The 26330-nt window shown below is 37.3% G+C and overlaps 1 pseudogene; it reads right to left on the minus strand.

Annotated features, from left to right (window-relative positions):
* Positions 1–2263: 2263 nt before the first annotated feature.
* LOC120875047 lies at positions 2264–3109 on the minus strand (annotated as a pseudogene).
* Between the last annotated feature and the right edge of the window lie 23221 nt (positions 3110–26330).

A 26330-nucleotide genomic window follows, 5' to 3' on the forward strand; every position in this document is an offset into this window, starting at 1 on the left:
TCAGTCATAATTGAGGATGAGAATTTCCAGGAAGATCTATGGACAAGCCTCTAAGTATGGACAGGAATCTTTTTTTTTTTTCATTTTTTATAAAAAATGTGTTTTATTTTAAAACAAGTCTGTAAAAGCAGAAATCACATACCAAAAATACAGACTACTCTGACGTGATAGCAGAATAGCTTATGGCTGGACTCGAGTTTGGAAGTACTGTATGTGTGAGGGTATCTGGAAACCAGAGGCCAGCTGGATCCTCCCTCCAGCCCATGTCACTAATCTGTAAACAATAATTTCAAATAGTATGTAGCACTTTTAAACTACTACCAAACTGGAACCTAATCATTTCCCGTATAACACTACTTTGTAAAAATGTTCTTCCTTAGGTTTGAGCAGAAAAGGGCACTTCACACCATTGTTTCTATCATTTGAAATATCTGATTTTTTAAAAAAAGCAATGTTAAAGGAACTGATGAGTTTGGGCTTTTTGCTCCATTTTGAACATATGGGAAGGTCATTGATTTAAACAAAAAATTAGTGTTGTGTGTGTGTGTGTGTGTGTGTGTGTTTCAAGTAGAATTTAATCCTTTTGCTTCTATGTATTTAAAAAAAAATCACTGATGCTATCAAAAGGTTCAGCACTCGAGTTTTTTATGCAGGTGCCAGCTGTGCTTATTGCTCTGAAACTGCACAGAACACACACCTGCTTCTAGTGTATATTCCTAATTGAAAGGAACATGCAGTTCTTAGGGAACTCCAGGTCCAGAACTTTATAAAACGGGTTGTTAGAAACAATCATTGCGGAAGGCCATTAAAATTAAAAAAAAAACAATTTAAAATACTTGATTCCAGAGTGAAATAAAAATAACTTCAAGAACCTCAGCAAAAAGGAAAATGGCAGGCATCCACAGTTCAGAATTCCATCCAACATTTCAAGAATCAGAGACTGACTGGTTCCCACCTCTCTAAAACAAAGCAAGTCATTTTAAAAGCTAAAGAACCCAGGTTAAGATAATTTGATCATAAAGTCAGAAGTCCACAATTCAATTTCCTCCGCTAATTCAGAATGCTGGGAATACAGTACATAAAGGAAATAAAAGTATTAGTCGCTCAGTCATGTCCTGACTTTTGTGACCCCATGGGCTGTAGCCCACCAGGCTCCTCTGACCGTGGGATTTTCTAGGCAAAGTACTGGAGTCAGTTGCCATTTCCTCCTCTAGGGGAGAAACTGTACATAAAGGAGACTTCGTTAATGTGCATTAGAGGATACCGCAAGTTAAACTGTTATAGAAAACTGCCTCTTGAGTCTTTAAAATCTATACCAATTCTATACCTCTGGTTGGCCAATTGTCTGTTTCTTTATTTGGGTTTTAAGGTGAATGACCTGAGGATATTTGTTTCCATCAATTCGATTGCTAATCTAAAGGCACAGTTAAAATGTCTGTTTTTCTTGCTATCCTCAGAAGAGATTGCTGCAAATCTACTCTTTGATTCTCATTCTTTTCAGGTTACAATACAAATACCTTATTATTTTTTTCAACCTATGTCTTATAATAAAGCAGGACTGAAAAATTAAATAGAATCAAGTTCAGTTGCCATATAGGCTATCAAAATGATTTGCTGGTGGTGATTTTTAAGTTTGATTCTAAATAAATTTACAAAAAAAGGGCACTTGGAAGATGTAGTTCAAATTTTGAGGGATCTTGAAATTATAGGCTCACTCTCCCCAAAATTTCAAAAAGCATAGAGCTTAAGAGTATATATACCCTTAAGGGCATATACCCTTAAGAGTATAGCAGTGATAAAAGCTTTCCTGCTGCTGCTGCTGCTAAGTCACTTCAGTCATGTCCAACTCTGTGCGACCCCATAGACGGCAGCCCACCAGGCTCCCCTGTCCCTGGGATTCTCCAGGCAAGAACACTGGAGTGGGTTGCCATTTCCTTCTCCAATGCATGAAAGTGAAAAGTGAAAATGAAGTTGCTCAGTTGTGTCAGACTCTTTGCTACCCCATGGACTGCAGCCCACCAGGCTCCTCCATTCTTGGGATTTTCCAGGCAAGAGTACCGGAGTGGGGGTACCATTGCCTTCTCTATTCATTTCTAAAAAGCAACACTTCATAGTTTTCTCTCTCCAATGGTTCCCTAACATACCTGTAGAAGGAAGGCAATGGACAACCAAGAATAAAAATAACTGAGCTCTCCACAATTGGGCTTCCTACCTACTTGCCATGTTCAAAGAAAAGAGGAGACACCGTTCTGCAATAGAGGCTTCATAGACACCTGGGCTTCTCCAGTGACAGCTGGCATTTGATGCCCCACTTGTCTTGGTTCTTCCTGTTGCCAATGGTCAACCTGGCGATGGTGGTGAATGAGAGCAATTAACCTGTAGATGGGGGGGGCTTTCTTTAACAGTTGAAGAGTACTGTCTGGCAAAGTTTCAAAGACTTGTAGTGTTATTGTTTTTTTTATTTTATTTTTTTACTTTACAATACTGTATTGGTTTTGCCATACATTGACATGAATCCACCACAGGTGTACATGAGTTCCCAACCCTTTCTCCAAATTCAAGTAAAGTTTCAGGTATTATGTTAAAGCACCAACTGAGTGATAGGTGTTGCAGGTAGCTGAGTTGTTAAAATTCTGGAAAGCAGTCATTTTTCAGCATGACACTATTGCTTAAGTCTAGGTGGACAAGACTGGGACATCTTCCAATTAAGGTAGAGACATCTGGTCTCTGCAGATTCTTTGAATATGAAACTTCAGCTGGGTAATGGTCTCCAACACGTGTGCAACAGCCACCTGTACGTGCTTTTTGGTGAAGTCATAGCACCAAGAGACGTTCAGCTCATCCAGTCTGGAAGAGCTGCTCAGGAGAGTCTTCAAGGCAGATTCAAAGAATCCAGAACATCCAGAAAGGTTTAGTCGCAGTAAATCTGTGTTTTGAGCAAGATTATTGACAATGGGATCCGAAAGCCAGAGGCCTTCCAGCCTGAGATTCAGCAACTTGGAACAGTGAGACAGAAGGCTGTGCAGATAGATACATCGATCATGGAGTTTGACAGGTCCAGGTGCTGTAGAGGAAAAGGGCTGAAATGTTCATCTAACGGTTGGTCCATAAATGATTGTGGACAGCAGAAGGAACCCCTCGGGACAGCAGCCGACCAACCACATCGGGGTAGAGGTTTCTTCACGCAAGGTCTCCAGTCTGCCAGAGAGACTCGTCAAACCTGGAGTGTCTTTATTTCCAGCACCCCTGTGAACGGAAGGGCAGGGACTCCCGTGTTCTCATAGTGAGAGTCACTAGATGATACCATCTCTTACAAACACTGGAATCTTTCAGGAGTTCAGGGAGGCACAGACAGGAAAAGATTCCTAAGAGCAGCAGGTCTGGAAGGGAGTCCCAAGACAGTCCAGAGCCACTGTCTTCAGATCGCTATGGAAAGCAGGTGTGGCTTGTTCCAGCCTAATCCTGCAGAGCTCCTGGACAGGAATCTCTGTGGCATAAATAGGAGATTCACAAGGTTTCAAGTACTTTATGCAAGAAGAAATGCCACCAACTTGGACTGAAAAGGACAAAGAAAGTAGAAAATGAAAGAAGGGTGTAGCTGTGTATCCTCTCATGCTCCAAATATTAATGGCAGGAAACAGGCTGATAAAGCTACCCAGCTGCAAACACTTGATATTTTTCACGAAAAAACAGAACTCAGATGGGAGATACTAGAACCTAGACAGTAGAGTGATGAAACATATAGTATTATCCCCAGCTCTTGAAATCTAATGGAGTTTGCCAGGCTGAGTTTCAAAAGTTTTGGGGACTGGTGAGTACTTTTTTCTTTCCATTTTATCCATTTATGAACCACATATATGAAAATATTAACCTATTCCTATCTCACCATGTATTATGGGAGCAGATAATTTGTTCTTTAGTTTCACAAGCCCATAGATGGAGAGAAACTATACCAGGAAGAGATTATCAGAGAGTCTAAAATGTATCTAATTTAGATAATACAGATGATGATACATAGAATTTTTACTTTATGAGATACAGATAAGACTTTGGCCTTTAAGTTGATGCTGTAATGCATTAAGACTTTTGAGGATATTGGGATGTGTTGTATATATATTTTTATATGGGAAGAATGTGAATCTTTTGGAGCCAGAAAGTAGACCGTAGAAGGTAGAAAAATATTCCCCCAAGATATCCATGTTCTAATGCCTGGAGCTTATGAATATGTTAATTTATACAGCAAGAGAGACTACAGATGTGATTAAGAATATGGAATCTGAGATGGAGAAATTATACTGTTAAAATATATATGTATATAAAGGAAGGTTATAGGCCATGGGGTTGCAAAGTTAGACATGACTGAGCAACTACAGCTACACTGGGACCTATGAGAAGCAAACTGTCCTTCCTTCATATATATACAGTATAATTTCTCCAGGAAAATTATTTCCTGGCTGTGGTCAAAGAAAGATGTGATGATGGAAGGGGACTCAGATGGATGGCAAGGACTTGGACTGCCATTACTGGCTTCGAAGATGAAAGAAGGGGACCGTTAGCTGTAAGTATTCTGTGGACTGTAGAAGCTGAGAATGACCCTTAGTTTATAGCCAGTGAGAAAGAGGGACTGCAGTCCTGAAACCACAAGGCACTAAGTTCCCCTAATAACTCAAATAAGCAAGTACATATATCATGCCTCAGAGAAGACAGAAAGAAGAGTAGCCCTGTTGACGTCTTTATTTTAGTACAGTGATACCTGGATTAGATTTGTAACCTATAGAATTGTAATATAAAATTTTGTGCAGATTAAGCCATTATATTTTTCATTATTTGTTATGGCAATAACAGAAAACCAATACAGATGTTACTGAAAACTGTGAGCTTACTATTTATAAAGTAGCATGAAATTCAGTGCAACTGTAACACAAAGTAGTTAGTTAGGAATGGCAAGTGAGGTGATGAAGCTATCAAGAAGGATGGGACCAGATTATGCAAAAAGCTTTTCATCTAATTGGGGGATTCTTTGTTACATTAAGTGGAGACCAACCATTGATATATTAGGTAAAAAAAAAAAAAAGAAAGAAAGAAACATTTTGGAAAATGACCAAAAAGCAAAGCAACTCTAGAAGACCAAAAGCAAAACTTACCCAGAAGAACAATGCTTCCACCACTACTTGGCACACTGAGTCCACAAATGAGTGGATTTTAGCCATCACTTTGATTTTGCCTCAGTTGCTAAAAATTCTGTTCTGGACACAGAGGTTCTGAAAATCAAGCCCAGATTAAGTGCACATACTCCACACTCTTTCTACCAGAAAGTTGATGGAAAAAGCATAGGTCCCTCTGACTGCTACAATGAAAAACAGGAAATTTGCTACTGCAAAATTATACTCAAGGGAGAATTGGAAAATAGGAAGGGGAAATTGTCACTGAAAAAGACAAATGTATCAACTTTTGAATCTGTAGCAAGACTATTAATAGATGTAAGCATAAAAGACCAAGGCTAATCTACCAGACCTATGAAGCAATTTAGGAATGTATAGAAACAGTAAATCACATACAATTGCCACTATGTTCTCATTAATAAAAGAAACCACAGAGAGAAAAGGGATGCATAATAAAGGAAAAAAACTATCAATCAATCCTGAAGAAAAATAAATTATTTTCTGCCTGGTGAAACTTGTAAGTTCTTATAATCAGGTATCCTACAAGTTTTCAGAGTGAGTGAGGAAGGTGAATATGTGGTTGAATGTAAGCAATGACTCAGAAAAAGAATTCAAGAGTATGAGAAACAGTTACACACATGTGCCTCTCAATGGATGCTAAAATAAACAGCACTAAGCAGGTTGATGGTTTGGAAATCCAGACACAAAGAAACTTTGATATCATCCTGTGCTGGGAAAGAGAGGTTCCATTAGCTAGTAACATCCAAAAACTATCATTTACTGGGCATGTACTGCATTCAGGCACTCTACTAATTGCTGACATAATACCCTCACAGAAATTCTATAAACAGAGATTCTGTTTTATAAACAGAAATTCTGAATTACAGAAAGATTTGGGAATTTGAGTTCATAAAAATATCACAGGACAGGTCAAGACCTATAGGAGAAGGCAATGGCACCCCACTCCAGTACTCCTGCCTGGAAAATCCCATGGACAGAGGAGCTTGGTAGGCTGTAGTCCATGGGGTCGCTGAGGGTCGGACACGACTGAGCGACTTCACTTTTGACTTTTCACTTTCATGCATTGGAGAAGGCAATGGCAACCCACTCCAGTGTTCTTGCCTGGAGAATCTCAGGGACGGGGGAGCCTGGTGGGCTGCCGTCTATGGGGTCGCACAGAGTCGGACACAACTGAAGTGACTTAGCAGTAGCAGTAGCATGACTCAAAATTCTGTATTTTTTCTATATAGTTTCCATACTAAATTTATTAATTTGGTCTTTTCAGCACAACTATGTGATAAGATTTATGCCAATCAGGGTTTCACTTCAAATACTACTCAAAATTTGGCTGTAAAATGGATATATGCCAATAACTAACATGAACCATGATAAACAGTGTTAGACTTAATGTTGACATATGTGTAACATGTGCTATTTTAAGGAATTTCTTCATTAAAACTTTTTGATACTGATCCTTTCCTGAGAACAGCATTTCTAAAGCTCTACTCATATAGGGATTACTGCCAACACCTTGATTTTAGCTCATGGTGATTTTAGACGTATACTGGATTTCTAACCTATAGAATTATAAAATAATATATTTGTGTTCTTTAAGCCATTACATTTGTGATTACAGCAGCAAAACCATCTCAAATAAAAGCCCATGCCCAGATGACTTTACTGGTGAATTCTCTCAAAACTTTAGAGAGGAACTAATCCTACTTAAAGTCTTCTAAAAAATAGAAGTAACACTTACTTATTCAGTAGTTAGTATTACACTGATATTCAAACTAGACAAAGATGTCACAAGAAAGCTACAGACCAAAAGTTCAACAAAATACTAATTAACAAACCAAATCCAGGAAAAAGATTATTCACCACGACCAAGCAGAACTTTCTGCTGGAATGCAAGACTGGATAGAAAAGAAAACAACTTCCTCATCCTGATACTTGCTATCTTGAAAAACCCACAACTATCACTATATTTAGTGGTAAAAGACTGAATAATTTCCCTTTAAAGTTAGGAACAAGATACTCACTCTAACCTGGATGTTCTAGCCATAGGAATTAGGCAAAAAAGAAATAAAAGGCCTTCAAATTGGAAAGGAAGAAGCAAACCTATTCATAGAGGATGTGGTCTTGCATACAGAAAATCTTGAATAATATAGAAAAAAATAATCCTAGAACTAACAAATTTAGCAAAGGTGTAGGATATGAGATCTATATACAAATATCATTTAATCTCTATGCTCTAGCAGTAGACCAATTAAAATGCAATTAAGAAAGCAATTCCATTCACAGTAGCAGCAGACATAACAAAATACTTAGGATTAAATTTAAAGAAGTATAAGATGTGGTGTTAAAATCTACAAAACATTGTTGAACATAATTTTAAGAGAACTAAATCAACGGAAGACCATCCAATATTCAGATGACTTGAAAGACTTAATGTTAAGATGGAAATACATTGTGTATTTTATACAATTTTATAAATAAAGTTGAAGAGAGAAGAAATGGATATTTTTGAAAGGTAGAAAACTACCTTTCAAAATTGACTCAGGTAGAGAGAAAAGGCTTAGGCTGAATAAAGACAATAGAATAGACAGTAAGACATTAAAGAGCTCTCCCAGCATCAGGCCCATATGATTTTATAGCAATTATCATTAAGAAATGCTTACATATAAAATAAAATTTTAAAAAGTCTACATCACAGAAAACAGAGGAAAACATTCAGTCCTACTTTTATGAAATGTATGTAACACAGTTCTCAACACCTGGTAAAGAAAACTATAGAGATGTTCATGTACAAGTATTACACACACACATACATGTGCACACACACACCTCTTAACTCAAAATCTAGCATCTTAATAAAAAAAGTCAGGATAAAATGAAAAGCTACCCAATTTATCCACTGATGTTTAACACTGTGTTGAATGTACCCAAGTGCAATTAGACAAAAGAAAGGAAGATAGATATTACAATTGCAAAGGAGAAGGTAAAATAATTTATTGCAACGATTGGACAGTTCAAACTTAAAATTTGTACTTTCATTTTGCCACAATTAGGTAGAGAATTTTATAAATGACAAGTTTTGTTTTTTGTGTTTTTTTTTTTGTACATAAATATTGGTCTTATACTTTATTGATTTATGATGATAAATGATTAGTCATGGAACTACATTGCCAAGTTATTTTCAGAAAGGCTCTACTAGTTGTCATTTTTATCAGTACTTATGAGCATGCTCACATTATTAAGCTCTTGAAAATATATAAGCTCTTGAGTATAATCTTTTTCCTTATTTGGTGTGTTAAGGTAGTATTACATTTTACTTTTTACATTTTTTGAATATTCGCTATTCATATGTAATTTTTCTTTATACACTGTTCATCCATTACCTTTGTTTTTTTTTAATTTATTTATTTATTTTTAATTTTTACTTTACAATTCTGTATTGGTTTTGGCATAGATTGACATGAATCCACCACAGGTGTACATGCGTTCCCAAACATGAACCCCCCTCCCACAACATCTCTCAGCACACAAGACTCAAGAAGCTTCATACATACAAAAATGTTACAAGATATAATAGGAGGCTTTATTTACAATGGTGAAATAAATGAGTAAGTTGGCACTCCATTTTCTAAGATAGGAATACAGTGTCACAAAGAATCTCTGTCCCTCAAAAAGATATGTTAAAGTTCTACCACCAGGAACCTGTGAATGAATGTAGCCTTATTTAGAATTAAACTCTAATCAAGTTAGTCATTAGGATGGGTCTTAATCCAGTATGACTAGTGTTCTTCTAAGAAGAGAAAACAGAGACATAAGGAAAGGAGAAAGTTATGTGATGACAAAGGGAGAAACTGGAGTGATGATTCTATAAACTAGGGAACACCAAGGGTGGCTGGCAAACACCAGAAACTAAAGGTTCTTCCCCTAGAGGCTTTTAAAGGGGGGGATGAACCGACCAACACTTTGATTTTGGATTTCTAGCTTCTAGGACTATGACACAAAATTGTGTGTTGTTTTAAGTCATTCAGTTTATGGTACTTTGATGTGGTAACATTTGATAACTAATAAAGATAACTATCTTTCCTAATATCTATTAAGTTTAACATGAGTCCAAGTTTCTTTGAAGGAACAGACAAGTTAGGATAACCCGAAAAATTTTGGAAAACAAGAACAGTGTTAACAGAGTAGCCTCATTAATCATTAAATGGAATACAAAGTCTCTATAAATAAAACAGCATGCTATGTGTTAGTTGCTCAGTCACATCTGACTCTTTGCAATCCCATGGTCTATAGCCCACCAGGCCCCTCTGTCCATGGAATTCTCCAGGCAAGAATACTGGGGTGGAAGCCATACCCTTCTCCAGGGGATCTTCCCGACCCAGGGATCGAACACAAGGATCCTGCATTGAAGGCAGCTTCTTTACCATCTGAGCCACCAGGGAAGTGCTGAAACAGTGTGGAAAAAGTGAAAGTGAAGTAACTGCTGCTAAGTTGCTTAACTAACTGCCAAGTTGCTTCAGTCATGTCCAACCCTCACGACCCCATGGACTGTAGCCTACCAGGCTCCTCTCTCCATGGGATTCTCCAGGCAAGAGTACTGGAGTGGGTTGCCATTGCCTTCTCCAGGGGATCTTCCCGACCCAGGGATCGAACCTGGGTCTCCCACATTCCAGGCAGACGCTTTAACCTCTGAGCCACCAGGGAAACCCAAAGAGTGTGGTACTGGTGTAAAAATATAAAGAACAATAGAAGAGAATAGAAAATGCCAGAAATATACCCAGCTGCATATGGGAATTTAACATATGATAAAGGAGGCTTCCCAAACTATTAAGGATAAGGTCAATTTTTTAAATAAATGGTTTGAGGATAATCAAAAAGAAAAAAACTGGATTCATTTCTCATATCACACCCCAGGATAAATCCCAAATGAACCAGCTATCAAACCTTAAAATAAAAACATGCATATCCTCTGTCTCCTTCCTTGTAGGCAGGTTCTTTATCACTTGAGCCACTGGGGAAAAAAGTATAAAAATGATACATGGATGAATTTCTCTACAAGCTTAAATACAGAAAATGTCTTCATTTCAGTTCAGTCATTCAGTTGTGTCTGACTCTTTGCAACCCCATGGACTGCAGCATACCAGGCCTCCCTGTCCATCACCAACTCTCGGAGCTTGCTCAAATTTGTGTGAATCGAGTCGACGCCATCCAACCACCTGATCCTCTGTCATCCCCATCTCCTCCCACCTTCAGTCTTTCCCAGCATCAAGGTCTTTTCAAATGAGTCAGTTCTTCACATAAGGTGGCCAGAATATTGGCGTTTCGGCTTCAGCATCAGTCCTTCCAATGAATATTCAGGACTGATTTCCTTTAGGATTGATTGGTTTCATTTCCTTGAGGTCAAAGGGACTCTCAAGAGTCTTCTCCAACACCACAGTTCAAAAGCATCAATTCTTCAGTGCTCAGGTTTCTTTATAGTACAACTCTCATATCCATACATGACTACTAGAAAAACCATAGCTTTGACTAGAAAATGTCTTATGTCTCAATATTTAGAAGCAATAAGGGAAGTAAAGGTTAAAGTTGACTACATAACAACAAAACACTATGAATAAAGTAACACATATGTAAAGGTATGTATACATACAAATATATACATATAGATTTAAACAAATGACAAATTGGTGAAACATATTGTACCTTGAGTCACAGAAGAAAAATTAGTGCTTCCATTACATAAAAAAATTTAAATAGGAAAGAAAAAATCAATAACCTGGTATAAAAATGTACAAGAGGTGTAACATACAGTTCTCAATAAAATGACATGTCAATAGTCCTTAAATATATTAAAAGATGATCAACTTTTCTATCAGAGAAATGTATAATTTATACCATGAGATATAAATTCCCATTTACATATTGAAACACCCAGAAATTTGACATGCTCTACTGGTGTGAAACAAGCACTCCTCACAGACTATTGGTAAGAATCTAAAATTGTGCAACCGTTACTGACAGAAATTTATCAGTATCTAGAATTATGTATACATTTACTCTTTTCTAGCATTTGCATTGGAGAAGGCAATGGCACCCCACTCCAGTACTCTTGTCTGGAAAATCCCATGGACAGAGGAGCCTGGTAGGCTGCAGTCCATGAGGTCGCTAAGAGTCGGACACGACTGAACGACTTCACTTTCACCTTTCACTTTCATGCACTGGGGAAGGAAATGGCAACCCACTCCAGTGTTCTTGCCTGGAGAATCCCAGGGACGGGGGAGCCTGGTGGGCTGCCGTCTGTGGGGTCGCACAGAGTCGGACACGACTGAAGTGACTTAGCAGCAGCATCATTTGCATTTTAGGATTCTTTCCCAAACGAGGGAATACAAAATGACAAAAGATATACTTTCACATAAGTCTAGTCAACATGTTCTTTAACAGTATTACCATGTTGCTTATTTTTTATAGTTATAGTTACAATATTGTATTAGTTTCAGATATATAACAAAGTGATTCAGTTAATATATATTTTTTCAGATCATTTTTTCATGTAGGTTATTATAAGATATTGAATACAGTTCCTTATTCGGTTCATCGCTCCATCATGTTCGACTCTTTGTGACCCCATGGACTGCAGCACACCAGGCCTCCCTGTCCATCACCAACTCCCAGGGTTCACTCAAACTCATGTCCATTGAGTTGGTGATGCCATCTAACCATTTCATCCTCTCTTGTCTCCTCCTCCCACCTTCAATCTTTCCCAGAATCAGGGTCTCCAAGCCAGAATACTGGAATGGGTAGCCTTTCCCTTCTCCAGGGGATCTTCCCAACGCAGGGATGGAATGCAGGTCTCCTCCATTGCAGGTGGATTCTTTACCAGCTGAGCCACAAGGGAAGCTCATATAGCTCCTTATACTATACAGTAAATCCTTACTGCACATCTATTTTATGTATAGTAGTTTATATCTGTCAACCTGTATTTCTAATTATCTGTATATTTTTAGATTCCATAGGTGATATCATATACTATTTGTTTTTCTCTAACGTATTTCACTTAGAATTATATTATTTGTGTCTATCCATGTTGCTGCAAATGCCAACATTTAATTCTTTTTATGGCTGAGTAATATTACATTGCATGTATCACAGGTATATAGGTAAATATACTGCATATTCTTAAACCAATTGTCTATACATGACACTTGGGTTGTTTCCATATCTTGGCTATTATAAATAGTGCTGCTATGAACAGTGGGGTTGATGTATCCTTTTTTAATTTTTAAAAAATTTTCTTGGGGTATATTTGACTTACAATGTTCTATTAGTTTCAGGTATTCAACAAAGTGAGTCAGTTATACAGATACATATATTCACTCTTATTTTCAAGATTCTTTTCCCATATAGGTCATTACAGAGTACTGAGTGGAGTATACAAGTATAGCAGGTTCTTGCTTCCTGTTTTATATCTAATAGCATGTATATGTCAATCCCAGTCTCCCAATTTATCCCTCCTCTCTCATTTCCTTGTAACCATAAGCTGTTTACCTTTGTGACTCTACTTCTGTTTTGTAAATAAGTTTATTTCCACCCTTTCTTTTAGATTTCATAAGTGATATGATGTTTGTCTCTCTGTGTCAGACTTCCTTCACTCAGTATGACAGTCTCTTAAGTCCACTCATGTTGCTGCAAATGATGTTATTTCATTCTTTTTCCACGGCTGAGTAATATTCCACTGTATATATGTACCACATCTTCTTTATCCATTCCTTTCTCAGTGAAAACCTAGGTTGCTTCCATGGCCTGCCTGTTGTAAATAGTGCTAAATGTACATCGGGGTTCATGTATCACTTCAAGTCATGATTTTTTCTGGCCATGTGCCTATGAGTGGGACTGTTAAATCCTATCGTGGCTCTATTTTTTTATTTTTTAAAGGACCCTCTATACTGTTTTCCATTCCCACCAACAGTGTAGAGGGTTCCCTTTTCTCCATACCCTCTTCAGAATTTATTTTTTGTAGACTTTTTGATAACAGCCATTCTGACAGGTGCAAGGTGAAACCTCATAGTAACTTTGATTTGCTTTTAAGAAAGTCAATGCCAAAGAATGCTGAAACTACTGCACAATTGCACTCATCTCACAGGCTAGTAAAGTAATGCTCAAAATTCTCCAAGCCATGCTTCAGCAGTATGTAAACCATAAACTTCCAGATGTTCAAGCTGGTTTTAGAAATGGCAGAGGAACCAGAGATCAAATTGCCAACATCTGCTGGATCATTGAAAAAGCAAGAGAATTCCAGAAAAAAAAACATCTATTTCTGCTTCATTGACTATGCCAAAGCCTTTGACTGTGTGGATCACAATAAACTGTGGAAAATTCTGAAAGAGATGGGAATACCAGACCACCTAACGTGCCTCTTGAGAAATCTGTATGCATGTCAGGAAGCAACAGTTAAAACTGGACATGCAACAACAGACTGGTTCCAAATAGCAAAAGGAGAACATCAAGGCTATATATTGTCACCCTGCTTATTTAACTTATATGCAGAGTATATCATGAGAAACGCTGGACTGAAAGAAACACAAGCTGGAATCAAGATTGCTGGCAGAAATATCAATAACCTCAGATATGCAGATGACACCACCCTTATGGCAGAAAGTGAAGAGGAACTAAAAAGCCTCTTGATGAAAGTGAAAGAGGGGAGTGAAAAAGTTGGCTTAAAGCTCAACATTCAGAAAACAAAGATCATGGTATCTGGTCCCATCATTTCATGGGAATTAGATGAGGAAAGAGTGGAAACAATGCCAGACTTTATTTTGGGGGGCTCCAAAATCACTGCAGGTGATGATTGCAGCCATGAAATTAAGAGATGCTTACTCCTTGGAAGGAAAGTTATAACCAACCTAGATAGCATATTCAAAAGCAGAGACATTACTTTGCCAACAAAGGTCCATCTAGTCAAGGCTATGGTTTTTCCAGTGGTCATGTATGGATGTGAGAGTTGGACTGTGAAGAAGGCTGAGCACCGAAGAATTGATGCGTTTGAACTGTGGTGTTGGAGAAGACTCTTGAGAGTCCCTTCGACTGCAAGGAGATCCAACCAGTCCATTCTAAAGGAGATCAGTCCTAGGTGTTCTTTGGAAGGACTGATGCTAAAGCTGAAACTCCAATACTTTGGCCACCTCATGGGAAGAGTTGACTCATTGAAAAAGACTCTGATGCTGGGAGGGACTGGGGGCAGGAGGAGAAGGGGACGACAGAGGATGACATGGCTGGATGGCATCACCAACTCGATGGACATGAGTTTGGGTGTACTCCTGGAGTTGGTGATGGACAGGGAGGCCTGGTGTGCTGTAATTCATGGGGTCACAAAGAATCAGACATGACTGAGTGACTGAAGTGAACTGAATAAATAACAATGTTGAGCACCTTTTCATCTGCCTGTCGGTCATCTGTCTTTTTGGAGAAGTGTCCGTTTAGGTCTTCTTCCCATTTTTCAATTGGGTTGTTTCCTTTTTCGATGTTGAGTTTTAAGAGCTCTTTGTAGTGGATATTAACCCCTTATTTGTAGCATTGTTTGTGAATATTTTCTCCCATTCCATAGGCTGTCTTTTCATTTTGTTGATAGTTTCTTTTGCTCTACAAAAACTTCTAAGTTTGATTAGGTCTCAACTATTATTTTTGCTTTTTATTTTTGGCCTTTAGAAACTGATCTAAGAAAATATTGCTATGATTTATGCCCAAGAATTTTTTTGCCTAGATTCTGCGCTAGGAGTTTTATGCTATCGTGTCTTAAATACAGGTATTTAAACCATTTGTTTATTTTTGTACATAGTATAAGTAAATATTCTAAATTCATTGATTTGCATGTGGTTGTCCAGTCTTCTCAACACCATTTGCTGAAAAAAACTATTTTTAATGCATTTTGTCTTGCCTCCTTTGCATAGATTAAATGATCATAGGTATATGGATTTATTAAAATGTTTTGATACATCTCACAGTGACACAGATACTGCAGTGCTTAAAAATCCTGTTGTTTTAAACACTGTCTAATTTTTCTGGCTTCTGCATTAATGTCCAAAGTTGCTCAAATAGCTACCATCACTAATTTTTCTTTTCTTGTCTACCTTGCTTTCTATCTCACTTCACTTTGGCTTCTTCCTAAAGTAAGAAATATTTTTATTTTCAATTACTTCCCTGAATCTTTATTCTTTAATTTTTCTCCTGTTTGTTGCTTGTATGATTTTTTGACTACATAATTTATTTTTATTTTATTATCATTTTCACTTTCAAATATTCTTTTATAATCCAACTAGGTCAATGCCTGCTTCTCCTGGTGTGAAAATTAATGTTAGTGTTTTTGACCTAACATTTCCTAGAAATGAATCACTTCTAAGTAACACATGAAAATGGAGACTTTTCTGTCTCTCAGCAAGTAAGACACCTTCCTATTAGACACCATTTATTACAGACTTACAAACAACTGTTCTTTCCACTCTTACTGCCCTTTATTGTAATTATAACAATCTCTCATTTTTATATCTTAAATAGAATAAAAGGCAGACAACATCTGAGATATGAAACTCTTTCCTCCAACGTAGTTGGGATCAAAATTTATTTTCATAATATTGAATTTTTATTTTAATTTGTAATACTGACAACTTAGAAATGTTTCCACTTCATAGTTTATTCATGATAATAATATTTAAATATTTATGATTGTTGTCAAATTTGGAAAACTCTCGTTTCTTTCATATATAAATTATACAGCTTCGCAGTATTTCAAGTTTTATTGTGCAGTGGCTAATCCTAAATATTCTTTGAATTGAAAACATTAATTAGCCAGTGTGCCAATTATTGGAAATGGGCACCCCTTTGCCACTATATAGCTCAATATTAGTTTCTCTTCTTCTGTGCATATACTTTCATTACCCAGGGATACAAAACATGTTCACATTACAGTGAGACTCCTGGCTCTAAACTTTAGGCTCACAAGTCAGGCAAATCAGCACAGCAGGTGTGAAAGTGTTTCTGGACACTATTCCTACACCAGGATAGCCAGAAATAAATAAACAAATAGTAAATGAAAAGGACCATAAACCATAAATATATTCCACTAAGCTCATCATCTCTTTGGCTGTAACCCACACATTCCATTCCAATACATCTGAGTAAATAAAAAGTATAATAAGCAGGAAGCCAGTGTTATAAAAGATGGTGTGCTCTGTGCTCAATCATGTCCGACTCCTTACAACCCTATGGACTAGCCTTCCAGGCTTCTCTGTCCATGGGATTTTCCAGGCAAGAACACTGGAGCGGGGTGCCATTTCCTCTGTCATGGGATCTTCCCAACCCAGGGACTGAACCTTCATCTCCCACATCCCCGCATTGCAGGTGGATTCTCTTACTGCTGAGCCACTGGGGAAGCCCTTCAAAGATAGTGGGGCCTAACTAATTGCACTTAAATACTTTATTTCTAGACTCCCCAGAACTGCAAAAGCCCAACATAAAGGCAGAGGTTTATAACAACAATAAAAAAATGTGACTGAGAATAAAAAGAAGGAAGAAAAGCTCAAAAGCTTAATTAGATTTCATAGTGCCAATAAAATTGACAACACTGGGGTTGGGGGGGGGGGAGAAAAAGAAAAAATCCAAAACAATCTACAGAACAAGTCAAAATATAAGAATAATAAATGTTTTTCTTGAGTCAAAAAAAAAAAAGAATATGTATATATTCCAATCACTTTGCTCAAAATACACCTGAAGCTAACACAGCATTGTAAATTAGCTATCCTTCATTTTAAAAAACACTTCATTTCTGAAAATTTACAGAAGTGTTCAACCACATGAATATATTACTAAAACCCCTTTCATGAGAAGCAAAGGAATCTGAAGCTTAAGCTTTCTATTAACTTCACAATAAACCCACCTAGGAATAGAATGCGTAGTTTTAGAAGTAGGAATCAGAACTTCTAATATCAACTCTATGGTCATGAAAATTCTCTAGAAGATAATGGAATATAATGTAATGAGATAATTCAATATGATGCCCAATTAAGAATTTGTTTAAGGGCATCAGATGGGTTGGGAGTAGGGTGAAGGGTGATACTGATGAGAAGAAATACAGCTAATAGAGAAGATAAATAAACCCAGCCGGGTGATTCCAATAATCAAAAAGTTATAATGGTTCAGACCATTTCTTTAGAGTTTACTGTAGAACAGGCCCTTTTCCCTTTTTATGTTATAAACTGGGTAGAGGCAACAAATGCTCAATTTATGTGCACTTGTGATCCACAAAGCATTTATAGCTCACTTCACCATGAATTGTGACAGTATTAAAGTGTGTGTTCTAAACCTTAAGACTTTGAAAATTACATTCCAATAGCTCTTGCTTGGAACACATTTTCTAATGTTATAAAGAATCTTATGCGTGAAATTTTAAAAAAATGTGTCTGTGAAATCTGGATAATTTTTAGTTCTTTTTTTCCCCTCCAGTCTAATGAAGTGAATGAGAGGGCTAGGAGTCATTTTCTATTTTAAAATACTCTAAGTATAACTTGTCCTCAACTAAATTGCCCAATAAATGAACATCTTAAGCTTACATTTTCCTGAATAAAAGCCCTCAACAGGAAACAATACAATATTAAAAATCTAGTTAATACATATAAGCTTAAAGCATTTCTACAGGAAAATAGGGAAAGGACTCATTTTATTTTCAGGAATGAAACATTATTACAGAACTCTGTTCAACCTCAAGTCTAAAGATATAATAACATGGTCATTTAAGGCACATATAGAGTTAAAATACAATCCAGTATACCAGATCCATTAACATAACATTTCTACTGGTTCTATAGATAATGAAAATTTCCTGTTATACTCACACTGGCCTTTATTACATGCCTTTTTATGAACACAATCATTTCACAGTCCATTTGGTTTGATTTTGGCCAGGAGACCAATAACAAGTGGCTCTTTATTCCCAGAAACATCTCCATCCTTAATTCAAATGAAGAGCTCATGTTCCCAAGTACTTAGCATAAAATTATTGAAGATTTCAGAAGCTTGTGGCTTTAACTTCTGACTGTGAGGCCTCAGAAAATATTTTATCAAGTTATGCTTCAACCACTAAAACTTTTAAAATTAAAATATGAGTGATGAAAGAAATAAAAATAAAACCTCAGATCACAGTCAGGTGCCAAAGCTGAATTTTGAAAATCAGAAAATGCCATTAAGTGCAAATACTCTATGTTTACATTATATTTACATATTCCCTTACAGACTACAATTTTGCCTCCCTCAAGAGTCTACACCTACTTGATTGCTAAGTTTCCTCCTTGCTCCTGATCCCTTATGATAATAGTTTTACTAAAATAGTAAATTTCCTCAGTTTTTCCCATCCATCTTCCAGACTCATCTTCTCTTTTTCTCTTTGTTGAATACTGAGTATAACTTAGCAAATAAATGCCTAATGTCTGCCCCTACTTTAAACTCCCTCCAGTGTTTTAATATACTCAAAATGCTAATATGCATATTGACAAAGTATTCCCTATTAGAAATGGACTCCATATTTCCTTCTATGCTAATTTGCAGGTAGTTTATCTTTCCATTTTGTGAGACCCAGAATCATTATCTTGATATGTGTCTGTGACATGATACCTTAAAAATCATTCAACTTGGCTCACAGCATGTAAAATAAGTGTAGGATCCCACCCCATCCCTCATCACATCCCAAACTTGCCCTCTGCCTTAGACAGTTTCAACAAATTATAAAAGTTTGAAAAGGAACGACTGTGAATTCTCAAAAAAGCATTTAAAGGCAGCCAATAAAATCTATAAAAATGCATCAGGAATCTATGCCACAGAACTGCAGGCTAGAAATCACAAATAAATGTGCTCTTGCTTTTGTCATAGGTGAGTTTTACAGGCTTTCAACACCTTATCTGGAATCATTTCACTCTTCTCAATGAAGTGCTGAGAGGCCCCTACCTTGCTCAAACTGCTTTCTTCCCCTAAATCCATATGCAGACCGTTCAGTCCTTCTATCTGAGGGGAATGAGTGAGCTGAAATCTTTTGTGAGATCCTAAGAAAAGAAAAGCATGCTACTCTCCCCCGAAAGTTAATCAACTCAGGGGTTTCATTGTTTTCATTTTAGAAAAGTGTAGTAAAACAACTCAGGCCTGGGGGACAAGAATAATATCTTATATCTCTTTGATGTGCTCATACAATCTAATACTGTGCCAGCGTGCAGCATTCAGTCAAAAAGACGAATGGCATACAAACTACTCAAGAGCATAAATCTGAAGTGCGTGGCATTCCGCTATTGCCATGGTCTCTGATGCCTCCTGCATTGTGTGGCCGAAGACCACCATTGCCACAGAGGGGAAAACCATCAGTTAAAAAATGAAATAATTATTTACATTTTAAATTTCATGTCAGGAATGCACACTTAACTCACAAATGGGTTCAGAATTTTTCTTTAACAGATTAAAAAATTTCCATACCTTTCCACATAGATGTACATTCACCTACACAGCATAGGTTGACAAGATGTAAGCTGACAGCTCTAGCAGGGAGTAAAAACATCATTTCCCATGGTAGAACATCCCCAATAATTTCTGTTTTGAGAGACTTTGTATAAAAGCTAGATGTCTAGTACAAGTTCATCTTTTCTGTAAGGATTCTGTGATGTATTTCATTTTTACAGTGTTGCTGAATGTCTATTCAATAATATCTTTGTGTTAAGATGTCAGCCACAAAGGAAGGAAGTTAATAGAACATTATATGGAAAACTTTGGTGTGTTGAAAGTCAAGATGTTTGTTCTTCTCAGGGGTCTGGCATTGAAAACCTTTTCCCCCACAGAAAACAGTTTTTACTGAATCTAAACAGTTCAGTGGAAATCTGTCACCAATTAGCCTTGGGGGTGTGTTCTCCATCACTCAGTCATGCATAACTCTTTGCAACCGCATGGACTATAGCCCACCAGGCTCCTCTGACCATGGAATTCTCCAGGCAAGAATACTGGAGTGGGTTACCATTTCTTCCTCCAGGGGATCTTCCTAAGCCAGGGATTGAATCTGCATCTCTGGCAAATCCTGCATTGGCAAGCAGGTTCTTTACCACTGACCCACGTAGGAAGCCCATCCAGTTAGCCTTACTGCACAATTTTCTACATGCACACTCTTTCCCCTTCACTCCTCCTGTTACTCCCCTTTTTATCTGCACAGTTTATCAATATAAAGAAAATTCCTAATTCAAATACAGCAATATTAATGACTATGACAGTTATTACTTCTTCATATGGCACCTCACATTGTTCCAGTTCAAATATTTCGTTGAAAATACATTGAATACTCACAACTACATCATTAATAAATATTATTAAAGTTGCAGTGATCTATACTGTGTGGTTTTGATGAAGTCTGGTTTTCTAATGCCACTAGAGTCGTAGGCAGATTTTGACCTTAGATCACTCAATTCTGAGCCAGTGTCCTTGCCTTTGTCTTATAATTTAGTACATACAATTTTACCTATAAAATTTTATAGATAAAATCCCTCTTGAGACAAGTTTTTCATTATCTATCCAAGTACTTTCTTTTACGCATTAAATCATATCCTAGGACATCCCACAACACCAGCTGCAACTTGAATTCTTGTCGTTTCTGTGTCAAAGTGGCCAATTTTTATTTTTACCCTAATATTTCTGAGTTCTACTTCATTTCCCTGATATATTTGTAGTTGTTAGCAAGTTTTTTTTTTTCAAATAGGGTTCCTGACATGTTAATAGGTAGCCAACAAACATAATTTAAAGTAAAATTAGAATAAAATAGATTATTTGGAAAATAAATAAAGTGTAGCCTATTTTGGAATCCAAAACTTTCAACATTTAAATAAATATTTTTCCCCTCTATGTACTGCTGCTATCAATTTTGTGGCTTTTGGCTATAATGTTCTGTTGATTTTCATCTAATCCCTATCACAACTGTTTTATCTTCCTTGTTATAAGCCATCTGGCCTTTGAATTTTTAGTTATTGTTGCATATTATGAGCCTCACTCAGTATTCCCAGATGACACTTTACTTAGCTTTTAGTGCATTCATTTTTCCCCTCAGTAAAATAATTATTTTAACAGGAACAGGTGGATCAAAATTGTGATCTTTATCTTTTATGCTAAAATTATATATAAACCTGCAGGTGAAAAGCTATGTTACAAATTTCAAAAATCTAGTTACCTCTAGTTTCTAAATGTTATCGTGTTTTTCAGTTCAGTTTAGTTCAGTCGCTCAGTCATCTTCAAATCTGCATCCCCATGGACTGCAGCATGCCAGGCTTCCCTGTCCATCACCAGCTCCCCAAGCTTACTCAAACTCACGTCCATAGAGTCGGTGATGCCATCCAACCATTTCATCCTCTGTTGTCCCCTTCTCCTCCCACCTTCAATCTTTCCCAGCATCAGGGTTTTTTCCAATGAATCAGTTCTTTGCATCAGGTGCCCAAAGTACTGAAGTTTCAGCTTCAGCATCAGTCCTTCTGATGAATATTCAGGACTGATTTCCTTCAGGATTGGCCTGTTGAATCTCCTTGAAGTCCAAGCGACTCTCAAGAGTCTTCTCCAGCACTACAGTTCTAAAGCATCAGTTCTTCAGCACTCAGCTTTCTTTATAGTCCAAATCTCATATCCATACTTGACTACTGGGAAAACCATAGATTTGACTAGATGGACCTTTGTTGGCAAAGTAATATCTCTGCTTTTTAATATGTTGTCTAGGTTGATCATAGCTTTTCTTTCAAGGAGCAAGGGTCTTTTAATTTCATGGCTGCAATCACCATCTGCAGTGATTTTTGAGCCCCCCAAAATAAAGTCTGTCACTGTTTCCATTGTTTCCCCATCTATTTGCCATGAAGTGATGGGACCAGATGCCATGATCTTAGTTTTTTGATGTTGAGTTTTAAGCCAGCTTTTTCACTCTCCTCTTTCACTTTCATCAAGTGGTTCTTTAGTTTCTCTTCACTTTCTGCCATAAGGGTGGTATCATCTAAGTATCTGAGGTTATTGATATTTTTTACCAGAAATCTTGATCCCAGTTTGTACTTCATCCAGCCTGGCATTTTGCATCACATTTTTAGAAGCTTTCTAAGTCTTTCACGCCTTCTCTTTTCCTCTCTCCCTCCCGCCTTTTTTTAATCCCCTCCTTCCTTTTTCCTGTCAATAATATTTATTGAATCTTTATTTTGTACCAAGAACATACTAGATATTGATGAAATGGCTGGAATTAAGACAAGCACCCTCATTGGCCTTACAAGCTATTGAAATGTGTTGACCTGTTTTTAAGTGTTAGGGTCTAATTTGGGAATGCTTTTATATTTCTTATAAACCCATTGGCTTAAAGTAAAGCTAAATGTATCATAACAGAGTCAAATCCCAATCAGATCATGTTGGAATCCTTCTTTTCTTTTTGTAAGATGTGGGCTATATTTTTCCCAGTGATCTCTGTCTCTGCCAGTCATTCTAAATTGGCTATCATTTCCCTACAGTCTCTGCCATCTTTTTGGTCCAGCAGTGTTTCTGATCCAATTTTTTTTTTCAGTTTTATGAGAAATAATTGTCACAGATCATGTATACGTCTAAGACATACAGCATGATGGTTTGATTTTCATATTTTGTGAAATTATTACCACAGTAGATTCAGCTAGTAGCAGTCTACTCATATAGATACAATGAAAAGAAAAGAAAGAAGAAAAAACTTTTTCCTTGGGATCCATTTTAAGACTTACTCTGTTAACTTTCCTATGTATCATACAGCAGTGTTAGCTAGAGTCATACATCATCCATAACATCTCTAGTATTTATTTATCTTATAACTGGAAGTTTGTAACATTTGACCACCTTCCTCCAATGTCCCCTCATGCAACCCACTGACTCTGAGACTCAGGTTCTACCCACACGATGGTAACAGGGTGAGGAGTGGTGCACAAGACTATGTCTCTCTACCAGCAGGACAAGACCCTTATTTTTTCATACATAAATGATATCTTATAGCCCAGCCTTGCTCCTAAGAGCCTATAACTTCAAGAAATGGGTTCCTTTTATTTGTTTGCTCTTAGATATGTTTGTGCATGCTCATTTGTGTCCAGTTCTCTGGGGCCGCATGGACTGTAGTCTGCCAGGCTCCTGTGTCCAGAGAGTTTTCCAGGCAAGAATACTAAGTGGGTTGCCATTTCCTACCTACTCCAGAGGATCTTCCCAACCTAGGGATCTAACCCGTGTCTCTTGTGTCCCCTGCACTGGCGGGTGGATTCTTTACCACTAGTGCCACCTGAGAAGCCCTGCTCCAGGCTAATGGTGTCCTTGATTATATCATTGAAAACATATCTTCCTTCAACCTGCAAATCATCCTTACTTGCTAGCTTCTGATTTTCTTTGCAACTGTAAAAATGGAATGACTATGTGCTTTCTTTTTGCAAAGGCTGGAAGCCAGAAGAAAGGCGAGAGTTCAAAAAACTATGGATTGCTTCGGCAAGCCAAGCAGCCAGCTGTTAACTTGAGTTGCACAGGACTAGCCAGGGATGTCAGTGGCTGACTGGCATCTGTGTTATGAACGACATCTTGGGATAAAATTGTCCTTCTAGTGTCTTGGCAGCTTAAGACATCTCAGACTGAGATGAAAACATGGCTCTCACTGCCTCAATGAGTGGTTGGAATATTTTGGACCTACTTGAGCCAGTATGAGATTTATGCACATTCCTGGATTTTCAACCCAGCTTTGAATTGATATTTGACACCCAAGAAGTAGAAACTTACAATGAAAAACATCTTTAATTGGTTCAAAGCTACCAAGTTCCATTGCCAGTGAAGAAAAGAGTATTTTTAGAGGTTTTTTCTGATCTTTCATCTGCTTGTGACTGCTTTTCCTAATCAAAAGTAGCAACATAAGAATCTTTCTTGTTTACTGTTTGAAACAGAGTACTAATCTTTAGAGGCAAGCAGAAGGAAATTACTCTTTTCACTGGCAATAGCTGTTTAAATTTCAAAGATTATATTAAAAGATGTGTCCTTATTCTGTTTACACATTCTAATCCTTTCCAGTAGCAGCTTGGATATTATACCACAGGGTTGTTTTTTTTTTTTTAACAGAGATATAGACTCAGGATGCTCAGTTTACAAGATGTGGAAACAATGATTGCTATTAGGACATGTGTGAAAGTGGGGCAGGAGATGAATAGGTGAATTAAGCCACCATATGCCCAGTCAATTAGGTAAAACCCTGGCACATTAGAAAATGCTTATCTGATTTAAATAGGAAATGTTTCACCCAAGAATGCAAAGAAATGAAAATAGAAATTAAATCATATATTGCTGACTAGTTACAGCTCAAATGCTTTACAACTATGGCATTTAAAAACATTATTTTAGGAAAAGCAAACTTTGCTAAAACTGACAATTCTGAAAAGTTCTTTTACATAGAGGGCTTGTTGAAAACCTCATTCACACACACATATGTATGTATTTGTATATATGTACATAATTATATATGTACAAATATACTTCATTGCCAAAGTATAAACTTCTAGAAGGAATAGATAGTATATTTGGAAAGACCATGATAAAAAGAAGAGTGAGTGCCTTCTACATATTCTCCATTTGTAGTTAAAATTGTATATCTTAAGGAAAACAGTTAAAAGATGATTTTTTTAGTCAGGAAAACCCTGTAGACTTTCTCTCTGACATCAATTTTATGTGGAAAGGAAAATGGCTTTTAAAGATTTTTAAATATTTGTTTATATACACCATTGTTTTGCTGTTGTTTAGTTGCTGAGTCGTGTCCGATTCTTTTGTGATCCCATGGACGGTAGCCATCAGTCTCCTCTCTCTAATGGGATTTCCCAGGCAAGAATACTGGAGTGGGTTGCCATTTTCTTCTCCAAGGGATCTTCCTGACCCAGGGATTGAACATGTGTTCCCTGTATTGGCAAGCAGATTCTTTACCACTGAGCCACCAGGGAAGTCCAACTATATATATACCTACACACATACCATATATATATATTCCTCATATTTTTCATTTATTCTCAAAATTTTCTTGTAATAAGTAAACAAATATGACTGAAGTTTTATTTACATGAAAGACAGCTTAGGTCCACTGCAAGCCCTATTCTTATGATGGATGATTGCTATGTAGAAGTGAGATGACTCATGCCTTGGTTGGTTATTTAGGAATGAGAAGTACAGCACTTACATATGTCTGCTATTCCAGACAGAACTGAGAGCAAACATTTCAGTAATGTCTTTGTCTGATAATCTGCACTGTCAACTGTGCAGTCAGGGCTGTGCAGCCACACTGACTAGTGATAAGGAAAGGAAGACAGAAATGCAGGGATCCATTTGAGATCACAACCTTTCCACTGGTCAGTATAAACTCTGCTCTCCTGCGTTATCCACAAACCACACTTGATTAAGTGCAAAGCAAACACCCTCTGACCAGCTGTACTTTACATACAGTAGGATTAATAGAGGGAAAATTCATAACCACAATTATAACACTGGCGTGTCAGTCTGACTAATAAAATTATCTAAACTGCTAACTTAAAATATTAAGGAATAAATTTTATGTTTTACATTTATATGACATATCACAAACACTTATTTTCATGTTTTATTGTTGGAAGGAATGATGCTAAAGCTGAAACTCCAGTACTTTGGCCACTTCATGCGAAGTTGACTCATTGGAAAAGACTTTGATGCTGGGAGGGATTGGGGGCAGGAGAAGAAGGGGACGACCCAGGATGAGATGGCTGGATGGCATCACTGACTCGATGGATGTGAGTCTGAGTGAACTCCGGGAGCTGGTGATGGACAGGGAGGCCTGGTGTGGTGCGATTCATGGGGTCGCAAAGAGTCGCACACAACTGAGTGACTGAACTGAACTGAAAAGTGTTTTTCAGTTTGGAAGAAAGTGCTAATCTTTGGAGGCAGACAGAAAGTTGCCATTTTCTTTAGCGCTTTTATGTATATTTGATGTTTGCATTAGTCATTTTTATATGTTAGCCTGTCTCCCAGATTAAAGATACATCATATTTGCCAGTTTTCATTCAGTTCAGTTCAGTCAGTCAGTCATGTCCGACTCTTTGTGACCCCATGAATCACAGCACGCCAGGC

The sequence above is a fragment of the Oryx dammah genome, unplaced genomic scaffold (genome assembly GCF_014754425.2).
Source record: "Oryx dammah isolate SB20612 unplaced genomic scaffold, SCBI_Odam_1.1 HiC_scaffold_16, whole genome shotgun sequence".
In the NCBI taxonomy this organism is placed as follows: domain Eukaryota; kingdom Metazoa; phylum Chordata; class Mammalia; order Artiodactyla; family Bovidae; genus Oryx; species Oryx dammah.